Source organism: Gopherus evgoodei, chromosome 1 (genome assembly GCF_007399415.2).
Source record: "Gopherus evgoodei ecotype Sinaloan lineage chromosome 1, rGopEvg1_v1.p, whole genome shotgun sequence".
Taxonomy (NCBI): Eukaryota; Metazoa; Chordata; order Testudines; family Testudinidae; genus Gopherus; species Gopherus evgoodei.
In genome coordinates this window covers 307,327,194-307,352,230 of record NC_044322.1, presented here as the reverse complement: position 1 = coordinate 307,352,230, position 25,037 = coordinate 307,327,194, and the positions used below count along the sequence as shown (strand labels likewise).

The 25,037-nt window shown below is 43.3% G+C and overlaps 1 long non-coding RNA gene across 1 annotated transcript; it reads left to right on the top strand.

Moving 5' to 3' along the window:
• LOC115647948 lies at nucleotides 1–24,580 on the top strand. Its single transcript, XR_003999415.1, has 3 exons — nucleotides 1–74; nucleotides 13,054–13,059; nucleotides 24,569–24,580. It is a non-coding gene; the product is annotated as an uncharacterized LOC115647948 (long non-coding RNA).
• The last annotated feature ends 457 nt before the right edge of the window (nucleotides 24,581–25,037 follow it).

Here is a 25,037-nt window from a genome sequence, read left to right as displayed (position 1 = left end):
CCAAAGGTCCATCTAGCCCATTATCCTGTCTTCCGACAGTGGCCAATGCCGGATGCTCCAGAGAGAATGAGCAAGTAATTCATTCCCAGCTTCTGGCAAACAGAGGCTAAGGGCACCATCCCTGCCCATCCTGGCTAATAGCCATTAATGGACCTATCTTCCATGAATTTATCTAGTTCTTTTTTGAACCTTGTTACAGTCTTGACCTTCACAACATCCTCTGGCAAAGAGTCCCACCGGTTGACTGTGTATTGTGCATACTTCCTTTTATTTGTTTTAAACCAGCTGCCTATTAATTTCATTTGGTGACCTCTAGTTCTTGTGTTATGAAGAGGAGTAAATAACACTTCCTTATTTACTTTCTCCACACCAGTCACATAGTCATATACTGATCAGGATCCCAGGATATATTTTGCCATTGAAAAGTATTTATGTGGCTTTTCCATTACAAAGTAGGAGAAAGATGTCTAGAAAAGGCCACGAATGAGACCATTTTGTTTCCAAGCTTATAACTCAGCCTGTCAGACATTTAAACTATTAATATAGTGTTTATAAGAGAAGCTGCAGCCTTGCGTGATGTGATCTATTGGCTAAATAGGCACTGTGACATTTTGCAAAAGCCAAAAGAGGTAATTATGATGCTAAAAGCTTTTAGATTGGAGGCTGGAAGGCAATAATAAAACCAAAGAGAGAATGAATCATTAAAACTCTCTACTGTTTACCATCTAGAAAAAGTCCAAAGCTTTTATTAGAAAAATCCTAGGTTCAAGACTTCTTAAAAAATAGTATCCGTTCAGGGAGATTTGGATAATGGACTGTGACTGTATTGATAAGATGCAACAGAATTAGTGTAGACAAGACAATGTTCCTCTAAGATAGCTTTTTTCAACTATTCTGCATTTATTTATGGAGAAAAAGTTTCTGTGGAGAAAAAGTCAAATAACATATGTAACTTTTCATGATAGACCAAAGAAAATATATAAAAATCTGCAAAGAAGAGCACCAGTGGCACTTTTCTCAGGTGTCAACTTCAGAGTAGCCTAATGGAGGAGGAGAGACTTTCAGATCATTCCTGAGAATATGGTATGATCCAGGGAATACAGTGAGTTACAAATTAACATCATAATCTGAACACCTTGCTTCCTAGTAGGTTCTTCATTGTGAATATAGATAAGAATGGGAATATTAAAAGTTGATAAATGTCAATGCCCCTTGAGTTAGAAGGAAAGGTCTTTCAGTTCTATGAGACAATACATCATGGTATCTCTTGCATTTTGATTTAATGGGAGATTTTTATGCAGAAAGGATTAAAAATTCAATCCAACAGTATGGTCAGTAAATTTTGATTTATCCATAGTATGTGTTAGTGTTACTGTGTTCTAAATTACATATTTCTATATAATAATATTTTGTATTTTTTCCACATACAAGTTGCTTTAAAAAAAAGTCACCTCTACACTCTGAGCCAGGGGTGTGATTCCTAGATTGCATACACATATTTGTGCTAGCTTCATAAGAGCTAGCATTAGTGTAAATGGGAGTGTAGCTCTTGTAGTACTGTCAGATGCAGTTGTAGCATGGCTTAGATGTGCTGAGTACCAACCTACCTGAATCCCATGGGCATATACTCAGTATAGCTAAGCCATGCCACCACTCCCACTGCTTGTGATACTGCAGCTACATTATTATTTATACTAGTGCTAGCTCTCATCAAGCTAGCATAAATATATGTATGCAAGCTGGGAATCACACCCCAAGCTTACATGGACATGGCCTGAATGTGATTAAAGTAATGCACATGCTACCATACTTTGCTAATCTGGACCTATAAGAAAAAATATTAGGGTCTGCTGAACAAAACTTTTTTACATCTACTTTACCCCCCCCCCTTTTGAATGGGCTACGATACATGGTACGTACTTGACAGGTGACCATTTCTCATTCTCAATTTGAGATGCCTAAAAAAGGCCTGATTTTCACAAAACACACCCTCTTTGAGCATCAGATCAATTTAAATTGTCTGAAATTGCACCTAAAATCATTGCTCACTTTTGAAAATGTAGGCCATAACTGTTTAAGTTAGTGGTGCTTCAAAGATACCTTTTGGAGGAGCACTATAGAAAACCCTGTAAATCAATCTATCAATCAATAATTTCTCTCTTTTCCCTTAACATTCCATCTAGTCTAGCAGTATCCTGTCCCTGACAGTGGCCAATCCTGACTGCCTCAGAAAAAAAGGTAACATATCCACAACTAACCCTGAGGAAATTTCTTCCTGAACTTCTCTGGTGCCTATGCGTGGCTAAGGACACAGCAGGCTACCATGAATTAGAGCTGTGTGAGAACCATCACCATGGTTTGAATGTGAGGCAACTCAGACTAAAGGGGCCTCTACTGCTGGTAGTTAAGAACTAAGTTCCACATTAGCCTCTGATATAGATCAATCACCACCCGCCATCACTACTTTCACAAGTTTGTGGAAACTTGATTTTATTTTATTGTATTTTTTGCATTGCCTCAAAATTTTCCATTTTTTTTTATTTCATTCCAATTTCAGATACACTTTCCATGCCCCATGAAGCAGCCTGATGTGGGTATTACTATGTGCCTACAAATTTGCAAAAAACAAACAAACAAAACCCCCAAACCTACTTCCAAGTAACAAGCTGTAAAATTATAAATTGCACTCCCTCAAGGGAGGAAAAACATGTGACATTTTTTCTTTATCCACAGTAAATTTAATAAAAATAAAAATCAATACTTAACTTAGTTGTAAAAAATAAATTTGTTAGTTTTTCTCTATCTTATTGCACCATGGTACTGGCAGATTGCCAGAAATGCAAAAAATCTGTGTTGTACAGAAAGGCTGAGTCCTTAATCAATACAACAAAATATTTCCAGGCCTCTCAGCTTGATAAAAAATCAGGCACTCAGTTATTTTGTCCTAAGTCTGGCCTGCTGAAAGCACGATTAAAATATTCTTGAGAAACTATGATGTGCTAATTAACAATTGTAGAATATTTCTGTAAATTGAATGCAAAAATCAGTGTTAAAATAATAAAGGCCTGACATCATAATCCACAAAAGCAAGAAACTTCCGAACTAAGAGAAGAGTAATTGTCTGTCAAAAGACAATCTTAATAAGTCCATTGTTTGTCTGTGTGGCAGCAAATATGGTTAGACATGGCCTTTTAACTAGTTGTGGGAATATACTTGGAAATAAATTTCTTATTCACTAAAGATCATGGGCTCAGAATATGTGCCTAGAAATGAGAATGTTATAAAATGCTACCCTCTTTGAAAATGGCTCCATTAACGCCTTTGTTAACAGACTTACTGCACATTTCTGTGCTATTGTTTAAATGTCATTCAAATCAGCAGAACTCCTGGATGCCACTAGGACATTCAACAGCAGTGCAGAGCTTTTATATTTGGCAGGGTTACAATTCCAAGTTGACTTGGTGAGCCAAACTGATGCCATGGAAAATTGTCCTAAGAGATAGACTTGACTGGAAACTCTGGAGTGGATGCTGTGGAATTTAGGATTCAGATCCAAATTTTGCAGATCATGAGCACTGGCCACATTTTTAAAAGAGCTCAGCACAGCACAGTTCTCATTGTTCTTAATGGGACTTGGTAGGTACTTAACACTGTTGAAAATCTGGCCATACATTTGTTAATATTATGTTGATCTCTAGATGGTCAATATTATTATAAGGAAATAGCACAGAAAGCAGTGGCAAGAATAACAGCAAAGTCTGATTGATAGTGGGATAGTTTCCTGGAGTCGAAAGAGGTGATAAAAGGAAAGAGGTAAAAGCTTATGAAAAAGGGTTAAGTATATGAAAACCTGGATAAAATCATACCTGATATTGTGCATGGGAGACTCACTGGAGACGAAATTAACACCTTTTCAGACATGCAAGGCCTACTTTTAAGAAGACGCTACCACTAATTCATGCATCCTCATGTATCTAGTTCAGCATCTCAAGAAAGACAGAAGAGATTGGGTTGGGTTATGAATATTAGTATGATGAAGAAATCTTGGGCAAGTGTTTTCATTAACATCTTTGATTCTAGTTGGGCAATTTTATGCAACATCTTCCCCAACACACTACTCCCCCCACACCTAAGAAAAAATACATTTGTATCTGCACCAATAACTGAGGACCTTACTCTGTTATTATTCAAGTAAAATTCACATTGACCTCAATGAGGTTTTTTTTTCCTTGGTAAGGATTTAACTCGATAGTTTTATACGTTTCATAATGAAAAAAATCATCACAATCAGTGGTGGTTTAGAATTAAAAATTATATTGAGCTAGATTTTTCTTGTGGACCAAAGCTCTGGTTGGCACTGGAGAGAGCAAGATGTACTAGAGAGCTGGTTACGGCTCTTATCCTCACAACAAGTCTCAGCCCAGATGTGTGCTGGACTGTTCTAAGTTGTTCCAGTTGCATAGCGTCCTTAACGGATGGATCTTACATGAAGAACTGGTGTAGTGTAGTTACCCCATGTCCCTTCCTATCCTGCCTGCCTTTTCCCTCCTTTGCCATTTCCCCTTGCATCTTGGGAAAAGTGTGGCAAAAGTACAAGATCTGGCAGTAGCACAGATGTGAGGAATTCACAGCAGGGGAATTTTCTGCTGAGCATTTGTGGCCAGATTATTAAATGTGTTAAAACCCCTTTGCATCATGCAGATCAGGCACAATATATATAATATTCCCTTGTCCATGAGGCAAGATCTCACCAGGGCAAATTGATGCTGGCTTTTAGACAGATCATGCAGAGGAAAAGGCAGGAGAGACTCTATTAAACTGTTTTTGAGGGCTGAATATAACAGGAATTGAAAAATCCACCCCCTTGAGACATGTGACTATACAGACCTAATCCTCGGTGTAGACAGTGTTAGGTCCACAGAAGAATTCTTCCTAAGTACTGCCTCTTGGGAATGTGGATTATTTATGTTGACGGGAGAATCCCTCCTGGGAAAATTCTCCTGTTGAAGTAGATCATGTCTACACCAGTGTAGGCAAGCTGGTCTACACTGAAACACTACAACAGTGCAGCTGTGCTGCTGTAGTGGGTTATTCTGAAAGCCTCTAAAACAATTTCCAGTTCTATAAAGAACTAAAAGAATTTGGACCCTTAGGACAGTAATTGAAAAAAGTGTGCAGGCCCAGTGAGGACTTTTAACAGTACTCACTGAAGACTGGATCATGAAGTGGTCTCAGACCAATTGGTTTTCACAGGATCCAGACCCTCTTCCTCTCCATTGTGAGACTTTGCCCCTTTATCAGCAACTTCTATTCAGTCCAGTCTGCATTCTCATTTACCATTTACTGGTTCAAAATGCACACTATTCTTTGTATGTGACCATCTTTGAAATTAATTATGTGTTTAATCTACAAAATCTGTCCATTGAATAATTTCTCAGCATCTACAAAATAAAATTCTGATTTGCTGAAATCTTTTTTTATGAAAAACTTTTTGGCAAAAAAATTGGGAACAACCATCCTTCTTGTTATAGCTGTCAGGGAGATTTTTTTTTAAAAAAGAAAGCATCATGTTCATATTGTTGCAAAAGCACTCATCTAATGACAATAGTCCAAAAGGATCTATTTATATGATTGCCATGCATGAATCATGGTGCAGACAGATACTAAAGTCGTCAGAAGGCGCTGGACTTTGGAACCACAGCACCGAAAGGACAAGCTACTTAGTTGCCTTTCATTCAAGACCCTAATCTGCAAACCCCTGGTGAGTGGAAGTCCTAGTTTAGGCAAAAACAGTTGTGTTGTGTGGTGCAGACTTGCAAAATTAGGCCCTTAATTGTAATATCTAAATATTTGTACCTGTGTTTCGAGTATAAGCCTTGTTCAAGAGGATTCTGTTTCCTGAATCCAACATAGACAGTCATCTAAGCATTAGAACACACGTCTATTTATAAATAATTTGCACTAAAGTCCTACATATGTGATACTTTCATTTTCTTTTGGTTTGTCTAAATAATTAATATGCTTCCTCACTACAATTATATCTTATAAGCCATTTTATTTATTCATCAAATTTTTGCTACAACGAAGTATGTTTCATTGCTTTTATCATTTAATTCCCTAAGTGCTACATTCTTTCTAAGTTATTTCTTATGCTAATTCTTTCACAGCCTGAAATACTTTGCCTGAGCATGTTTTCTATCATTGTTTTTTTGTGGGGGAGGGGAGGGGTTGGCTTAAAGTATTAGATCATAGACTGAACCAACTTGAAACAGTTTGGGCTCAAGTTCAGAAGGGAATGATGGGTCACACCAAAGCACAGCAGTCAAATGATAAGGAAAATATTTTCCCACAAACTTATATATTCTTTATAACCAGTTTTAAAGGCGTAAACCTGCTAATAATGCAAAATCATGCTTGTGAATAAATGAATAACCTAAATATACTGTAAATGAAGTTTGTTTCAAGTGTTTTGTTGTATCAACAAAATACTGATGTCAGGACTTGCAGTAAGTTGCTTTATAGGGGGTGACAGAAATGGCACCACAAATATCTTGCTAAACAGTAAGAGCTGTGATAGCTTTTGCCAGGGTTTTATCATAGACATACAAGGGTTCAGAGGGAAAAAAGCACCATCTGGTGAGTATAATCTTTTACTGAGAAGGGAAATACTCTCCAGAGCTCATGAGTCCAACCAGAAATTTAAATTTGGTAAATAAAAATCTCCATTATTTATTTATTGTGTTGTGAGTTCATTAAATCCTCCTTTGTCCCTAAGTAGTCTCACGCTTGGATAATACAATGGAAGGAACCAGGCTGGCTGCCTTCCCACATTGCTTGTGTCCCAGGCCTGCTGGTAACAAAATTCAGAGCTCCTCTAAGCAAACCCAGGGAGATTCTTCCACAACAGTGCCAACAGTGCCAACAGTGCCTAAAGACCTGTCACAGAGTTGAGTGGTCTTTTGTGGGAGTTGGGCTTAGGCCCATCTCTGTCTAATCAGCTGTGAGGTGAGGGACAAGATGATATTCTAAAGATCAGCTGATTTCATAAGAGCCAGCATATAGCTATGGGCTAGATCAACAAAGGGATTTAGGTGCCTGACACTTTAGGTGCCTAACTCCAAAATTTGGAGCCTCAAACCCTTTGCTCAGATGCTATCTAACTTTGTAGATACCTACATTTCTGCTGGTTATATGCCCTAGATGCCTAAAAACCTGCCAGTAAGCATGCAAACAGCTGCCTCAGTCAAGGTGTCTGGGTACCCAGCTCAAAGTTAAGCCTCAGTAGGACGCTCAGACTAGGCATTGCCCCCATCACACCTGTGGGGCCCAATCTGGTAGGTGTTCTCAGAAGCCACATACCAGATCAGATTCCCCACAAAACAACACCAGAGGAGGAAGGTCTCTCTCAATCTCCCCTATTGATGCTGTTTCACTGTGTATTCAATTCAATAGGCATTTGAACAGGGGGCTGGGACACACTCCACACTCCAAGTGAGTGCCCTAACCACTGGGCTATAGAGTCTCTCTCTCTCTCTCAATTTTTTAATACTAAGTGGAAGAACCTCAACAGGAGACACCAAGAGACCCTAAAGGCAGAATACCCAATGGTCCAGTAGATAGGGCACTCTCATGAGATACGGGAGTCTCAAGTCACGTCTCCACATCAGTCAGAAGTGGGAACTGAACCTGGGTTTCCCACATCCCAGATGAGCGCTCTATCCACTGAGCTAAAAGTTATAAGGGGGAAGCACCAATTCTCTTCTTTTTTTTTAATTAGAAAGCACACCGGCACCTAATATCAGAAGACAGTTCACAGAGGAGAATCCTGTGTGCGTGATCTCAGCTGCTTAGCAGGGCCTCCTCTATTGAGATTAGTTGGTGTAAATTGGACTCAAACACACTCACTAAAAAAAGCAGGCCGAATCTAAGGAGATACAATGAGAACATAATGCAACCCTTAAGAAAATGTGACTAATAATAACAAACCCCCAAAATAACAGACAGCACTAAGAAAAGTTTGTGGTGGTGAAGAATGGTCAGCACCACAGACGCCCCAGCCCTTGGGGAATACAGTCATACAAGCCATGGATCTGATCAGAAGACAGCATCAGAATTTATACAAGAAGCAAAAAGGTGAATCCCACGAACAATAGAGACCATTTTAAAAGCATATGGGGATGTTTCCAAAGGGGACGGGTGCCTTGAAAGAAAGCTGTCACTGGAAGTAAACCCATAGTGGAAACTGCGTACCACAAATCACAATTCCAGGTACACAATCCAAGATGCAAGGAACCTGAAAGTTTTCAGAGCAAGTGTATCATAGCACCTGTAGATGCCAATATAGCTTGGGTAAGCAGCATGGTGGTGGTAAAGATGCCATCAGACAAATTATACATCTGCGTAGACCCACAATTACTGAACCAGTCATTGAAAAGCTGCCATGATCTACTGCCTACTTGATGACATCTTGCCAGATCTTTCCAGATTCAGAATCTTTATGGTCTGTGACATGAGGAATAGGTTTTGGTCTTTGTTTATTACAGATGGTTGCACATGGTGATGGGCGTAAGCCCAGAGTTGACTCACCTAAGTGCTAGAAGGACTGCTTGGGATAAAATAATTGCAGATGCTGTTCTCACTGTAGGTGAAGGAAGCAATGATTCAGAAGCTGAACAAGACCATAACATAAAATGTATTTGTAGTGATGCAGGGATAAGAATATAAAATTCAACCCAGACAAAATGGTCTCAAATAGCATGAGATATCATACATTGAACATTTTCTCACAGCAGAGGGAATGAAATCAAATCCCAACAAGATCAAAATAGCCAGAGACAAGCCAGTTCCAGTGGTGGTAAAAGGGGTAGAGTGCTTCATAGGAACGATGGTCTGTCCAAGTTCTGTCCAAGCCTGGCTGCAGTAGCGGAACCCATACGTCAGCTCACAAGGCAGGATGTTGAGTGGGACTGGGCAGGTCCCCAGCATCAAGCATTTGACCCACAGAAAAAAATGATACTGAATGCCCCTGGCCTGAAGTATTACCAGCCGGAAGAACCAGTGACACTCCAGTGTGATGCATTGGAGAAAGGATGAAGTATAACTTTTTTGCAGGAGCGCCCAGTCGCTTATGCCAGCAGACCCCTGTTAGAGACTGAACAAGAGTTTGCAAAATAGAAAAAGAACTTCTGGCTTTGGACTGGTGTGATGCCACGTGCACACTTATGTCCATCCAATAATAGTTCAATCAGACCACAACCCCCTAGAGACAATCATGGTAAAGCTCCTACTTAGTGTTCCAAAGAGATTGCAGCACCTGTTGAAGTGTCCCTGGCACTACCAGGTAGAGATCAGATCTTGTCCAAGATGATTGATTACTGGTGTAATCAGCATCATCAAGTTGGGGGAAGGGGATCAAAACACAGAATCCATTAACATTCCGCACTGCCTCCCAGTTTCAACAGCAAAGCTGCTGGAATTCAAAGTGGCTATGGAAGAGGACACTTTTCAAAAACAGAGAGCTGCTGTCCCCACCTCGTTGACAGCTGTCTTAGGCTCAAGAGCATGCTTACTGGCTGGGAATGAATACAGGAATCCATTCCTTGATAGAAGGATGTGACATCTGCCTGTCATGTAATAACCACCAGCAAAAAGAAACTGTCCACCCAACCATGGGAAAATATGGGAGCAGACTTATTTACCTTCAGTGAAAAACTGAATGCCCTGCCAGAAACAAGAAGCAAATCAGAGACTGGCAAACTGAAGGCCCACTTTGTGGGATATGGCATTTCAGACACTGTATTCACTGACAACAGACCCCAGCTTGCCTCAGAAGAACTGAAGGAATTTACAGGCAAAGGGAGTTTGACAGTCACACATCCTCCCCAGCATACCCACAAAGTAACGGTAAGGTGGGATCAGCTGTGAAAACAGCTAAAAAACTGTTACACAAGGCTATTTATTCTGGTTCAGCTCCTTAGTTAGCATTTTTGGCACATAGGAATACCCCATTACAGGGGTGCCAGAACAGTTCAGCACAGGCATTGATGGGACGAAGAACCAAAACCATGCTTCTATTGAGGGGAGACCTGTTGCAGCCAGAAGCATGGAGACACCACTGGAAGGAAATGGCCAGCTATCAGAGAAAGGAGGCACTAAAGTACAACAGTTAGCCGAGGACCTACCGGCAGGGCTGGTGCAAGGAAGTTTCACGCCCTAGGCGAAACTTCCACCTTGTGCCCCCTCACCCCCCTGCAGCCCTGCAGCAGCTCCCTACCCCCCATCCGCCCTGAGGTGCCCCCCCAACGGCAGCTCCCCCCCTGCCCTGAGGCACCCCCCTCGTGGCAGCTCACCAACCCCGCGGAGCCGTGCAGCATCTCCCTACCCCTGCTCATTTCTGCTCCGTGTCCTTCCCAAGCATGCCACCCCTGCTCCAATTCTCCTCCCCTCAGGCTTGCGGCAGCACCCCCAAGGCAGCACCCCACTCCCCCAGCCCGGGGAGCCATGGTGCATCTCCCCACCCCAGCTCACCTCTGCTTCGCGTCCTCCCCAAACACACTGCCCCCACTCTAATTCTCCTCCCAGGCTTGTGGTGCCTTGTGCTGATTGGTGCTGCAAGCCTGGGAGGTGGAAGAAGTGGAGCAGCGACCGCACACTCGGGGAGGAACAGCTGTAAAAAAAAATTGGGAGCACCGCTTTTTGGCCCCCCCAAATCTTGGTGCCCTAGGCAACCGCCTAGTTTGCCTTAATGGTAGCACCGGCCCTGCCTACCAGCCCTGGAGACAGGCAATCTTGTGAGGATCCAGTCATTAGACAGCTTCCAGAAGCAGTGGACTAAAGGAGTTGTGAGGGGTGCAGTGACATGTCGTACAAGGTGATTACGTAAGATGGACAAGCAATCCAAAGGAAGAGGAGAACTTCCAGAGAACAAACCAGAGAGACAGAGAACTATCCACAGACAACTCCAAGAGAGGGAGGAGACTCCACAGAGAGATTATTTGCTAGACTCAGAAAGAGGTGACATGGAGACAAAGATAAGTCACTCCTAGCTGATTCCCTGTTGCTGGAGTCTTTTCTCATGGTGGGGAGGGGCGCCAGCAGCAGGGAGCTGGCAGAGCCTTTCCTTGCTTCCTCCCCGCAGCTGGAGTCTTTCCCTGCAATGGGCCTTTCCCTGTTGCCAGAGTTTTCCCCGCATTGGGGAAAGGCTCCAGCAGTGGGCAACTGATGGAGCTTTTCCCTGTTAATGCCCCCCTGCCAGATCCTCTCCCTGTTTTTTCCTGGAGGAAAGACTCCAGCAGTGGGAAAGCAGTGGGAGACTACACTGCTAAAAATAGGCAAAAAGAGAACCATATAGGATATGTACTTGGGTACATACCTTCATTCTTCAGGTAAGTCTTTACACTACTTGTCTAAGCCATGCCTCCCTGCCTACACTGCTTTTAATGCTAGGTGGGCTATACATGTATGTATACTACATGCTGCTGAAAGAAGTGTGCAGTGTAGCCGTACCTATACACACACACACAGCTCCAGCAATCAGTGCCTTAGCCCCAGCATTTGCTTTACCGGCCCCTGAAAAATCTTATCAGCCCACATGGCATAGCTTCTGCTTAGCCTTGCCATGCAGGTCTGCTTTTTGGGTGGTGGCTTCTATTGTTTTGGCTATAATTAGACAAAGAGACATTTAACTGATCCTTCATTTAGCCTGAATGGTGTGGTGTTTAATAATCACTCAGCACCTGGGGAATCCGACAGATGTCTGCTCTACTGATACAGCCTGTAATGAACCACGGCTGGTTTGCAGATGCAGTTCAGTGTTAAATGAAGATTAATTTTGATAATTCTCAGCTTTAAAGTCAGACATTTCACACAGCTGTAACTGAGTCCTCTGGGTGTTTTAAAATAGCTGAAATATTACCATTTGGAAAATTGCTAAGAAAGATTCATAGTAGTTACAAATATAGAGGTCTGGCAATGGGAGGCTTTCTATTGAGCTTTGGATCAGACCCTTCTAACACTTTTCTTCTGAGGATTTGAAAGTGCTTTACAAAGATGAGGATATGATAATCCCCTTTTTAAAGATGGGAAAACTGAGAAATAGAAATTAAGTGATTTGCAACGGGTAAATTTTATGAGTCAATGCAGTTGAAACATAAGCTTTAAAAGGGATTTAATCTAACTCCCAGCTCCTCTGAACGTTTTACAAGTACTGCAGAAAAAATATTTTTGAATAGGTCTGTTGCATCTAGAAACCAAATGAAGGATGCATTCTGCCTTTAACCCAAATATGTTGCTCTGATTCCAGTATAAATAATAATATTTATAGCAGTGCTATAAAATATGCAGTTTAAAAATGCAGGATAAGAATTTACTGCTCGAAAAAACTATCTATAGATGTAGATTTGTGGCCGAATTCTGCTTTCATTTACAATCATGCAACCAAAGTGATTTAAGGCAATTGGCTGAGGTTAACTGAGAGGAGGATTTGGTCTTTGGGGCTGGCAGATATCTCATGGATTGGCATAGTAAACACAAAAAATCTACAACATAATGCAATACTAAAATCAATATCTATCGCTATACCTAAGGATAAAGCTGATTCTGTCCAAGGTGAAGAATATTACAACATCTTGACAGAAAAATATATCTCTTTATGGGCTAGCTTCTGCTCCCACAGTAGTCAATGGGAGAAGACTTAGGCTTAGTCTAAAACATCTAGCTAATGTACTTTTCTCCAGGTAGTTCAGCAGTATTCTTAAGTAACAGAGATTGTTTTCAGTCAAGTAAATGTCCAACTTTTTCTTCTCTTACCCTGTATCACCATCAAATTATGTCTGTGATGAAGTTGTCAGGAGAGAGACAGAAGAGGAACAATAAGCCTATAAATTCAATCCAGTCTACACTGTGTGCAGGACATGGACAGACCTCCTGTTCCTAGGCAATTGCTGGCCCATATTCCTGAATTTTTTCTGGTGTACTGGAGTCCACTGGAGTTGTTAAATACTGTAGCAGCTGTGGCTTTGGTGGGAATATATTTAAAAGGAATGCTTATAAAAGAACAGAGTTAAAAATAATAAGAAGAACTTTCCAAACATTTTAAAGGAGCTGTGCTTTTTTGGATACCGTTCATTGTCAAGTTATGCTGTGTCATTTTGTGCTGAATCATTTAACATGTTGCTGTGCAAAAATAATGCAGAGCATCTGCAATTTGAAATGAAATGGTTGTTTGTATGTTGGTATGCCAACTGCCTACACACCTAGCCAATATAAAAAAATCACACGTGGCGATTAAAGAAGGTGATCCTCAAGAAAGTCAATTACACGCTACTATTAGAATGAACAGTTGGCAATCTGAAGGCATAATATTAAAAAGTTATTACCCTAATCTGGTCTGGAAAAAAGGACCATACTATAAAGTCAAACAAATATGCCAAAACCTATTCAGATGAATTTAATTACAGTACATGGTGCCTAGAGTCTCAAATTCAAGGGGAAACCAAAAAGTTAAGTCATGATTTAACTATAACACTTCAGAGTAGAATGTTTCACTCTATTCATAACATCTACTGTGTAGCTCATTAGTGTGGCCTTTAAATGGGAGAAATTATTACCATATCCAAGAGTAACTAAAATAAAATAAAATTAAAAATAAAAAGTAGTACTCACTAACTTGACCAGTAATAAGGAATGCAGTATTTCATCAAATCACACCTCTTATAGGACATTCACTGGGAATATGCCTGAGCAAAAAACAGAGGGCTGATTCTCCCACCCTTATCTCTTGTTGAGTAATGCTTTACTTTATGAATAATCTGATTAAAATCAAACAATCCCACTGAAATTTAGTTTAAAATCTGTTTTACTGGAAACATCATAGGGCTAATCCTGTGCTCACTGAAATCAGTGGCAAAGCTCCCATTGTCTTTAATGGTGCAGGATCAGGCCCATAAGAACTAGCTGTAAGCCAAACTAGACATGTATTCAATGCCAGAGACCTAGTATGGACCACACTTCCATGCCGAATGTGACACAGAAGATATATTACATAACACTTGACATAAAATATAGTCTTCTCAAAACAGACATCTCGTAATGTCATAAACAGATAGCTAAGGGTTAATGTCTCTTTCACCTGAAGCACCTGACCAGAGGACCAATCAGGAAACCGGATTTTTCCAACTTTGGGTGGAGGGAAGTTTGTGTCTGAGGTCTTTGTTTTCTGGCTGCCTGCTTTCTCTGAGCTTTGGAGAAGTAGTTTCTACTTTCTAGTCTTCTGTTTCTAAGTGTAAGGACAAAGAGATCAGATAGTAAGTTATATGGTTTCTTTTCTTTGGTATTTGCATGAATATAAGTGCTGGAGTGCTTTGATTTGTATTCTTTTTGAATAAGGCTGTTTATTCAATATTCTTTTAAGCAATTGACCCTGTATTTCATCACCTTAATACAGAGAGACCATTTGTATGTATTTTTCTTTCTTTTTATATAAAGCTTTCTTTTAAGACCTGTTGGAGTTTTTCTTTACTTCAGGGAAATTGAGTCTGTACTCACCAGGGAATTGGTGGGAGGAAGAAATCAGGGGAGATCTGTGTGTGTTGAATTTGCTAGCCTGATTTTGCATTCCCTCTGGGTGAAGAGGAAAGTGCTTTTGTTTCCAGGACTGGAAACGGAGAGGGGGAGTCACATTTTGTGTCTGTGTAACTCTCCAGGAGCACCTGGAGGGGGGGAAGGGAAAAAGGATTATTTCCCTTTGTTGTGAGACTCAAGGGATTTGGGTCTTGGGGTCCCCAGGGAAGGTTTTTCAGGGGGACCAGAGTGCCCCAAAACACTCTAAGTTTTTGGGTGGTGGCAGCAAGTACCAGGTCCAAGCTGGTAGCTAAGCTTGGAGGTTTTCATGCTAACCCCCATATTTTGGACGCTAAGTTCCAAATCTGGGACTAAGGTTATGACATGGTGTAGCAGCGGTTGGGAGATAGACAGAATCCAGAAGCCAGTAGGAGTATTATATTTTTCTTTTCTCTGCTAAGGGCTTTTTAGCAGAGAGAAACAGTTGCTTTTCAAAGGGAACCAGAGAGAATTTTTTTTCTGCTCTCTCTGGCAGTTTGTAGCTTGCATCTTAAGCAAGAAATCATTAAGGTGCTATTAAGAGTCTTTTGTCACACAATAGCACTTCCATTGAGAGTCATTACCAGCACTATATATATGCAAATAAAGTGGTTTTTCAGGTTTACTTAACATTGAAGATTAGCTAAAGGCACTGTTGCTAGGCAGACTTCAGGAGGCAACAGAGAACCTGCAGTTCAGAAGATAAACACCGGAGGGCACCCCAACACAAGAAAACAGGAACCATGACTTCTAAGGCAAAAATTGAGGCCGAAGAATGAATCAAAGAAGCTGAACACAGGCGAGAGATGGAAAAACACAAACAGGAACTAGAAATAAAACAAAAAGAGATGGAGCTGAAAGAAAAGGAAGACAGCATCAAACTGGCAGCCTTCCAAAGAGAACAGGCAGCCAAAGAGGCAGCACACAAAAGAAAACTAGAAGAAGAAGAGGTGGCCTACCGAAGGAAACAAGCAGAAGAAGAGGCGGCCCACCGCCGAGAAATGGAAAAACAACAAAAAGAAATGGAAAAACAACAAAAAGAGAATGAAGAGAAGGAAAAACAGAGAAAACATGAACTGGACTTGGCAAAAGCTGGGCTGCCTGTGCCAGCCAACCCTAACAACCCGGCGCCAATTATTGCTCCACAGCACAGGAAATTTCCCACCTACAAGGCAGGTGATGACACCGAGGCCTTCTTGGAAAATTTTGAAAGAGCCTGTCTTGGGTACAACATCTCCGAAGACCAGTACATGGTAGAATTAAGGTCACAGCTCAGTGGACCTTTAGCAGAGGTGGCAGCTGAAATGCCTAAGCAGCAAATGAATGACTATAAACTTTTTCAAACCAAGGCCAGATACAGAATGGGGATAACCCCAGATCATGCCCATCGGTGCTTCAGAACCCAAAAGTGGAAACCAGAGGTGTCATTTCCCAAACACGCCTACTACATTGCAAAAAACTATGAGGCCTGGATAACAGGAAACAACGTTCAAACCTTGGAAGAACTGCACCTCCTCATACAAATGGAGCAGTTCTTGGATGGTGTTCCTGAAGACATCACACGGTACATACAAGATGGAAAACCCAAAGATCTCGCTGAGGCGGGGGAGATTGGAGCCAAATGGATGGAACTGGCAGAAAGCAAGAAAGCTACTGTCAAGGGGAACGATTACCCCAGGGGGCACACAGACCATAAACCCTACAACCGAGGACAGCCAAAGACCCCACATACCACCCAAGTAAAGCCACAGACACCCTACCCTTCCACCTCACCAGTCTCCAGTAACTCACCTCGGCCCAGTGACCCATCAGATGGAAGATGCTTTAAGTGTAATGAACTGGGACATATCAAGGCCAACTGTCCAAAGAACACCATGCGAGTGCAATTCATTACACCACTATCACACCAAAGATCCCCAGGCCCAAATGCCTCTCAAATACCCTTGGAGCGAAGGGAAAATTTGAGAGTGGACGGAAAGAAGGTTACTGCGTGGAGACACACGGGGGCACAAGTGTCAGCTATCCACCAGTCCTTTGTTGACCCCAAATTCATCAACCCAAAGGCCAAAGTTACAATTTACCCCTTCATGTCACAAGCTGTAGACTTGCCTACAGCTCAACTGCCTGTCCAGTACAAAGGCTGGTCAGGAATGTGGACTTTTCCAGTCTATGACAATTATCCTATCCCCATGCTACTGGGGGAAGACTTGGCCAACCAGGTGAGGCGGGCCAAGAGAGTGGGAATGGTTACACGTAGCCAAACCAGGCAAGCTTCCAGACCCATTCCTGTTCCTGAACTGTCCACAGACGCCCCGTCTGTGTTACCAGAGACCCAGACAGAGGTAGTGGACCCGGATTCCATGCCTACCACTGAAACAGCCACAGCATCTCCAGTCCCAGGCCCGGAACTGGAACAGCAACCAGCACCAGCGATTGCAACCCCATCTTCAAACTCAACGCCAGAGGGCGCCAGCGAGCCACAACTGGCAGAAGCAACAGACAGCCATACCCAAAAGGCTCAGCCAGAGCCTGAAATACCCTCAGGTGCACCAGCGGAGAGCGGTTCACCAGCAACGGAAACAACCCCATCACCTACATTGCTTCCAGAGGGACCAAACCCAAGTCCACAGTCTGAGGAAGAACTGGTGACCCCAGCCTCAAGGGAACAGTTCCAGACTGAGCAGGAAGCAGATGACAGCCTTCAGAAAGCGTGGGCGGCGGCACGGAGCACCCCACCGCCTCTCAGCTCTTCTAATAGATCCCGGTTTGTTATAGACCAAGGACTTTTATACAAGGAAATTCTTTCTGGTGGACACCGGGAAGAATGGCAGCCGCAAAAACAGTTGGTGGTTCCAACTAAGTACCGGGGGAAGCTCTTAAGCTTAGCCCATGATCATCCCAGTGGCCATGCTGGGGTGAACAGAACCAAGGACCAGTTGGGGAAGTCCTTCCACTGGGAGGGGATGGGCAAGGATGTTGCCAAGTATGTCCGGTCTTGTGAGGTATGCCAAAGAGTGGGAAAACCCCAAGACCAGGTCAAGGCCCCTCTCCAGCCACTCCCCATAATAGAGGTCCCATTTCAGCCAGTAGCTGTGGATATTCTGGACCCTTTCCCAAAAAAGACGCCCAGAGGAAAGCAGTACGTACTGACTTTAGTGGACTTTGCTACCCGATGGCCAGAAGCAGTAGCTCTAGGCAACACCAGGGCTAACACTGTGTGCCTGGCCCTAACAGACATCTTTGCCAGGGTAGGTTGGCCCTCCGACATCCTTACAGATTCAGGGTCTAATTTCCTGGCAGGGACCATGGAAAAACTGTGGGAAACTCATGGGGTGAATCACTTGGTTGCCACCCCGTACCACCATCAAACCAATGGCCTGGTGGAAAGGTTCAATGAAACTTTGGGGGCCATTATACGAAAATTCATCAACGAATTCTCCAATAATTGGGACCTAGTGTTGCAGCAGTTGCTGTTTGCCTACAGGGCTGTACCACATCCCAGTTTAGGGTTTTCACCGTTTGAACTTGTGTATGGTCACGAGGTTAAGGGACCATTACAGTTGGTGAAGCAGCAATGGGAGGGGTTTACGCCTTCTCCAGGAACTAACATTCTGGACTTTGTAAGCAACCTTCAAAGCACCCTCCGACACTCTTTAGCCCTTGCTAGAGAGAACCTAAAGAATGCTCAAGAAGAGCAAAAGGCCTGGTATGACAGACATGCCAGAGAACGTTCCTTCAAGGTAGGAGACCAGGTTATGGTCTTGAAGGCGCAACAGGCCCATAAGATGGAAGCATCATGGGAAGGGCCATTCACGGTCCAAGAGCGCCTGGGAACTGTGAATTACCTCATAGCATTTCCCAATTCCTCACTAAAACCTAGAGTTTACCATGTTAATTCTCTCAAGCCTTTTTATTCCAGAGACTTACAGGTTTGTCAGTTTACAGTCCAGGGAGATGATGCTGAGTGGCCTGACGGTGTCTACTACGACGGGAAAAAAGACGGTGGCGTGGAAGAGGTGAACCTCTCAACCACCCTGGAACGTCTGCAGCGGCGACAAATAAAGGAGCTGTGCACTAGCTTCGCCCCATTGTTCTCAGCCACCCCAGGACGGACTGAACGGGCATACCACTCCATTGATACAGGTAATGCTCACCCAATCAGAACCCCACCCTACCGGGTGTCTCCTCATGCCCAAGCTGCTATAGAACGGGAGATCCAGAACATGCTACAGATGGGTATAATCCGCTCATCTACCAGTGCATGGGCATCTCCAGTGGTTCTGGTACCCAAACCAGATGGGGAAATATGCTTTTGCGTGGACTACCGTAAGCTAAATGCGGTAACTCGTCCGGACAACTATCCAATGCCACGCACCGATGAGCTATTGGAAAAGTTGGGACGTGCCCAGTTCATCTCTACAATAGACTTAACCAAAGGGTACTGGCAAGTACCGCTAGATGAACCTGCCAAGGAGAGGTCAGCATTCATCACCCATGCGGGAGTGTATGAATTCAATGTCCTTCCTTTCGGCCTTCGAAATGCACCCGCCACCTTCCAGAGGCTGGTAGATGGTCTACTAGCTGGACTGGGAGAATTTGCAGTTGCCTACCTCGATGATGTGGCCATTTTTTCAGACTCCTGGCCCGAACACCTACTACACCTGGAAAAGGTCTTTGAGCGCATCAGGCAGGCCGGACTAACTGTTAAGGCCAAAAAGTGTCAAATAGGCCAAAACAGAGTGACTTACCTGGGGCACCAGGTGGGTCGCGGAACCATAAACCCCCTACAGGCCAAGGTGGATGCTATCCAAAAGTGGCCTGTCCCAAGGTCCAAGAAGCAGGTCCAATCCTTCTTAGGCTTGGCCGGATACTACAGGCGATTTGTACCACACTACAGCCAAATCGCTGCCCCACTGACCGACCTGACCAAAAAGACCCAGCCAAATGCAGTTAAGTGGACTGATGAGTGTCAAAAGGCCTTTACCCAACTTAAGGCAACGCTCATGTCTGACCCTGTGCTCAGGGCCCCGGACTTTGACAAGCCATTCCACGGATGCATCTGAGCGTGGTATAGGAGCAGTGCTCATGCAGGAAGCAACAGATCACAACTTCCATCCTGTCGTGTTTCTCAGCAAGAAACTGTCTGAGAGGGAAAGTCACTGGTCAGTCAGTGAAAAGGAATGCTATGCCATTGTGTACGCCCTGGAAAAGCTACGCCCATATGTTTGGGGACGGCGGTTCCAACTACAAACTGACCATGCTGCACTAAAGTGGCTTCATACTGCCAAGGGGAACAACAAGAAACTTCTTCGTTGGAGTTTAGCTCTCCAAGATTTTGATTTTGAAATTCAACACATCACAGGAGCTTCTAACAAAGTTGCTGATGCACTCTCCTGTGAGAGTTTCCCAGAATCCAGTAGTTAAAAAGTGTTCTTAAAATGTAGAAGTCTGTTAGTTATATACTTAGGGGTATATGTAAAGGTGCATGTGTTGTATTAATCTGTTTATTTTCAAGTTCTAGATGGAAATCGCCGCCAGTGAGCTTCCCCACTGTTTGCAATTTGGGGGGCGTGTCATAAACAGATAGCTAAGGGTTAATGTCTCTTTCACCTGAAGCACCTGACCAGAGGACCAATCAGGAAACCGGATTTTTCCAACTTTGGGTGGAGGGAAGTTTGTGTCTGAGGTCTTTGTTTTCTGGCTGCCTGCTTTCTCTGAGCTTTGGAGAAGTAGTTTCTACTTTCTAGTCTTCTGTTTCTAAGTGTAAGGACAAAGAGATCAGATAGTAAGTTATATGGTTTCTTTTCTTTGGTATTTGCATGAATATAAGTGCTGGAGTGCTTTGATTTGTATTCTTTTTGAATAAGGCTGTTTATTCAATATTCTTTTAAGCAATTGACCCTGTATTTCATCACCTTAATACAGAGAGACCATTTGTATGTATTTTTCTTTCTTTTTATATAAAGCTTTCTTTTAAGACCTGTTGGAGTTTTTCTTTACTTCAGGGAAATTGAGTCTGTACTCACCAGGGAATTGGTGGGAGGAAGAAATCAGGGGAGATCTGTGTGTGTTGAATTTGCTAGCCTGATTTTGCATTCCCTCTGGGTGAAGAGGAAAGTGCTTTTGTTTCCAGGACTGGAAACGGAGAGGGGGAGTCACTCTGTTTGGATTCACAGAGCTTGTGTCTGTGTAACTCTCCAGGAGCACCTGGAGGGGGGAAAGGAAAAAGGATTATTTCCCTTTGTTGTGAGACTCAAGGGATTTGGGTCTTGGGGTCCCCAGGGAAGGTTTTTCAGGGGGACCAGAGTGCCCCAAAACACTCTAAGTTTTTGGGTGGTGGCAGCAAGTACCAGGTCCAAGCTGGTAACTAAGCTTGGAGGTTTTCATGCTAACCCCCATATTTTGGACGCTAAGGTCCAAATCTGGGACTAAGGTTATGACACGTAAGATTACAAAAAAGGCAATTTTTGCTACATTGTTCTAGTTTTAAGCAAGCTGATACTATTACATTAGTCATGTGCCATCAAGTACAAATCCTGTGCACCAGACATTAAGCATACAGATCTCTGCATATGCTACCAAAAAAATGGCTTACCTTGCTATGTTGAAATCCAAGGCTCATCTTCTCAGGTATGTATGAGCTCCACCTGGTGCAGCTGAAATTATAGGGGGCTAAGTGAGAGGAACACAGCCAAGATAGATTTCACACTTAGGGCTGCCAGAACCACTTGGACCAGGGCCTAAATTAGACCTGACTCAGGAGTGCTAGCTTGTAAAGGCCCTATCCGGCATGGTTCATTGGTGAGGATTGCTGGAGCTCAGTATAGTCTAGCCACAACTCTAGCCTCCCTGACTTGGCTGAGGAAGGCAAAAGGGCTGAAGAGGGGAAAGTCAGTGACGGAAAGATTCCATAGTATAGGCCAGGGACTGGCCCAAGTTTGTTGTAATTTTGCAGCATTATATTTGGATTTCCAGGAATACAAACCTTTCACAATTAATCACAGAGGGTATGGCTACATTGCCGCTAGGATCATGCCTCCCAAACTGGGTAGACAGACAGATGCTTGCTCCACTCATGCTACTGCACTAAAAATAGCAGCATAGATGTTGTGTCATAGGCTAGCCACCTGACCATGGACCTATGGGAATGGGCAGGCTTATACTCAGGTGACTAACCTGTGCTACAAATGTAGTGAATGTAGCTTGAATGGAGCTATCACATCTGGGAGGAATACTCCCATCTGCAGTGTAGATATATTCAAAGAGCTAAAGGCCAGGATCCTTCCTCGGGATCTAATGTGCAGACTAGCTACAAAATCTTATACTAGTAGTTTTCTTTAGAATTGGATATCAGTGAATTAGCTATCAGAATATGAAGAGTTTGAAAGTATGTCTACACTTATGGTGGCACGTAGGGTACAGGCTGAAGTGACAGCAGGCCAAGTTCACACTTGTAATTGTGGTGTATAGCTACTCTGGCAGCAGGGGTACGGCAGGGAAAGGCTCTGGCAGCAAAGAAAGTCTTCAGCAGCAAAAAGCTAGCGGAGTTTTTCCTGATGATGGAGTCTTGCACTGTGGTGAGGAAAGGCAGTGGGATGCTTCACTGCTAAAAAATAAATGTGGGAGCGTAGTGGGGTGACTGCCCTACTCTGATAGGCAGGGGTTAGAAGCAGCCAAACTAGGCTGATTGGGGAAGCTATGAGCAGCTCAATTAGGGCCCAGCTGGCCTTGATAAGAGGGCTGTGGGACAGAAGCTGGGAGAATCTCTTTGGAGAGAGAAAGATCTAGCTGCCTGAAGGAGCAAGGGTACCTGAGTAAAGCAGGGCTGGGGAAAGGCAAGAGGAGCTGTGGAGCTGGCAAACCCCCAGGCTATGGGCCTTGCAGGACAGGGGTTGTGGAGGTGCAGCTAGGTTGACCAGATGTCCTGATTTTATAGGGACTGTCCTGATTTTTGGGTCTTTTTCTTATGTAGGCTTCTATTAACCCCTACCTCTTGTCCCAATTTTTCACACTTGCTGTCTGGTCACCGAAGGTGCAGCCTGGGCTAAGGCTGAGGCTGGTCCAACCCCCTTGCCAGTGATGAGTGGCTTTTACAGACTGCAATTTGCCCCAGTGAAAGGGGGCTAGATGATGACTGGCAGTAGCCACTGAGGCAAGGTGGAGTTAAAGGGTTGGGGGTTCCCCTGGGAGGGGAGACCCAGTGTGTGAGGGTGCTGCAGTGGGCAGAACATGAGGGCAAGTGGCACCAGGGTCTGGGAGGGACACGGGGGTCCTAAGGCAGGCGAGATACTGGCCTGCAGAGGGTGCTCCAAGCTGGAATCAAGCTAATTCCCAAAATAATCAGCAGAAGGCACCGTGCTGGTGAGTCTGACCTCACTATAGGGAGGAACTGCTTGGGAGTGTAGAGAACCATGTAGGGTATATACCTTGGGGTTCAGGCAAGGCACTCTACTCAACTAAACTGCATCTCACCATCTACTCAATGTCTTACCACCTACTGCTATTTATACTTGTGCCAGCTGGGCATGCAGTGTCAAACTCTGTATACTTCCTGAAGTGCAGAATATACTGAGGACATGCATAAAATGCTACAGTGGCCACTGTCAGAAGACAGGATACTGGGCTCGATGAACCTTTGGTCTGACCAAGTATGTCCGTTCCTATGTTCTTATGCCGCACAAACCACTAGCAATATACCTATGAAGGTTAGAATTCTACTGTCAAGGGCACCTACTGATACTAAGAGAACTCCCTTTTTTTTTTGATCCTTTGAAAGAAAATAAATTCAGCTATTTGTCTGGATGTTATTTTGTGTTTTCCTTTTATACCATGTCATAAATATGGAAAAGAATTAAGAGGGAACACTACACCCTTCCCTCCAAATTCCAAAAAATGCTTTTTCTTATACAAGAATTCCTGATGGGAAATCTTTTATTTTGTTTCACATTAGATAATAAAATGTTTTAAAGGTTTCTTAAAAAAACAGTTCCCTCAAAAGCAATAATTTTCCCTGACAACAGTAACACTAGAAAATCCATAGAGTAAAATAAAATATATATATCTCCCAACTTCTGTCAGCAGAACAAACCCCAAAGGCCCCATGATAAACAAGTTATGAAAACCTTTTACACTTGCCTTTATACATTATTAGATGCAGAATAGAATCTGAAGTAATTTGCTTGGTGGCCTTTTCTTATACCTACTGTCAGTCATTGATAAGAGACATAAAAAATTAGATGATGTCGACAGTCTGGGTTCACCTACAGATATCCTATTCTGAACTACCTGAAAGAGGCTCTTTCATTATTTCTTCTGTTTTTCATTTTTCTTAGTGTATTTTGCTGTTGTGGAATGAAATAGCTGCTTGGTAAAGGCACAAATGCGAGGCCAGGTGGTTGTCCTTTGGGTGTGTCTAGCTTCAGTCTGTTATTAAATCTTTTAATAATTAAATACAAAATGCAATAATAAAATAATATTTAGGGTATGTCTTAAACTGACAAAAGAAGAGAAGTGCAGAAATAAAGATTCCCACTCAGTCCTTAACTCACCTAATTTTCATTGAATCATAGGACTGGAAGGAGAGCTCATCTAGTCCAGTCCCCTGCACTCCTGGCAGGACTAAGTATTATCTAGACCAGTTATCCAATGATAGAGATTCCACAACCTCCATAGGCAATGTATTCCACTGCTTAACCACTCTGGTGGTTTAGTTTTTCCTAATATCCAATTTCCTTCTGTTTGTCCATGTAGATCAGAACTTAAAGGTCAGATTTTGGGGGTGGGGGTGGGAGAAAGTTGTGAATATAAAGCTACTTCTACTCTTTTGAGGTTACACAGTTACTTGTCCCTGTACTACTAAAACACGTACTTAGTACCCACACTATGTCCATATATGGTGTGCTGGGCACAGGGATACAATGTGCACAGGTGTATACCCTAGTCCATACTGCCCCTTTTCTAGGAGTGAAAGTAATAATAAAGTCTTACCGGTACGGGGGTGTCTCTGGCCCCTGTAAGGGGCGGGGCTGCATTGGCAATTTAAAAGGGCCTGGGGTGTGGTACCAAGGCCAGTGTGGTGCGATGCCAGGGCTGACTTCAGACATAAATTAATAGAGCAAGAGGGAATATTTCTAGGGAGTGTGAAGGTGTATTGTAAGTAACCAGCCTTGGGTTTCGGTTCCTGCTGCTGGTCAGGGTGCTCCTCAGAGAGGGATTCCTCAGCCATGTGTGCTCAGTAATGGTACAGAGTAATGTGCTCCTCTTCCTTCGATTCATCCAGGTTGTCCTCTGGGACTTCTTCAGAGGTCCCTGCTGCCTTCTCACCCTGCCCCTCATCAGCGTCCCACCGTATGATGAGACTGGCAGGGTCACGGAGGGGGTCGTGACTGAATTCAGGTTCAGCCCTGGTGAGCACTCGGTTCAGCTTCTCATAGCAGAGG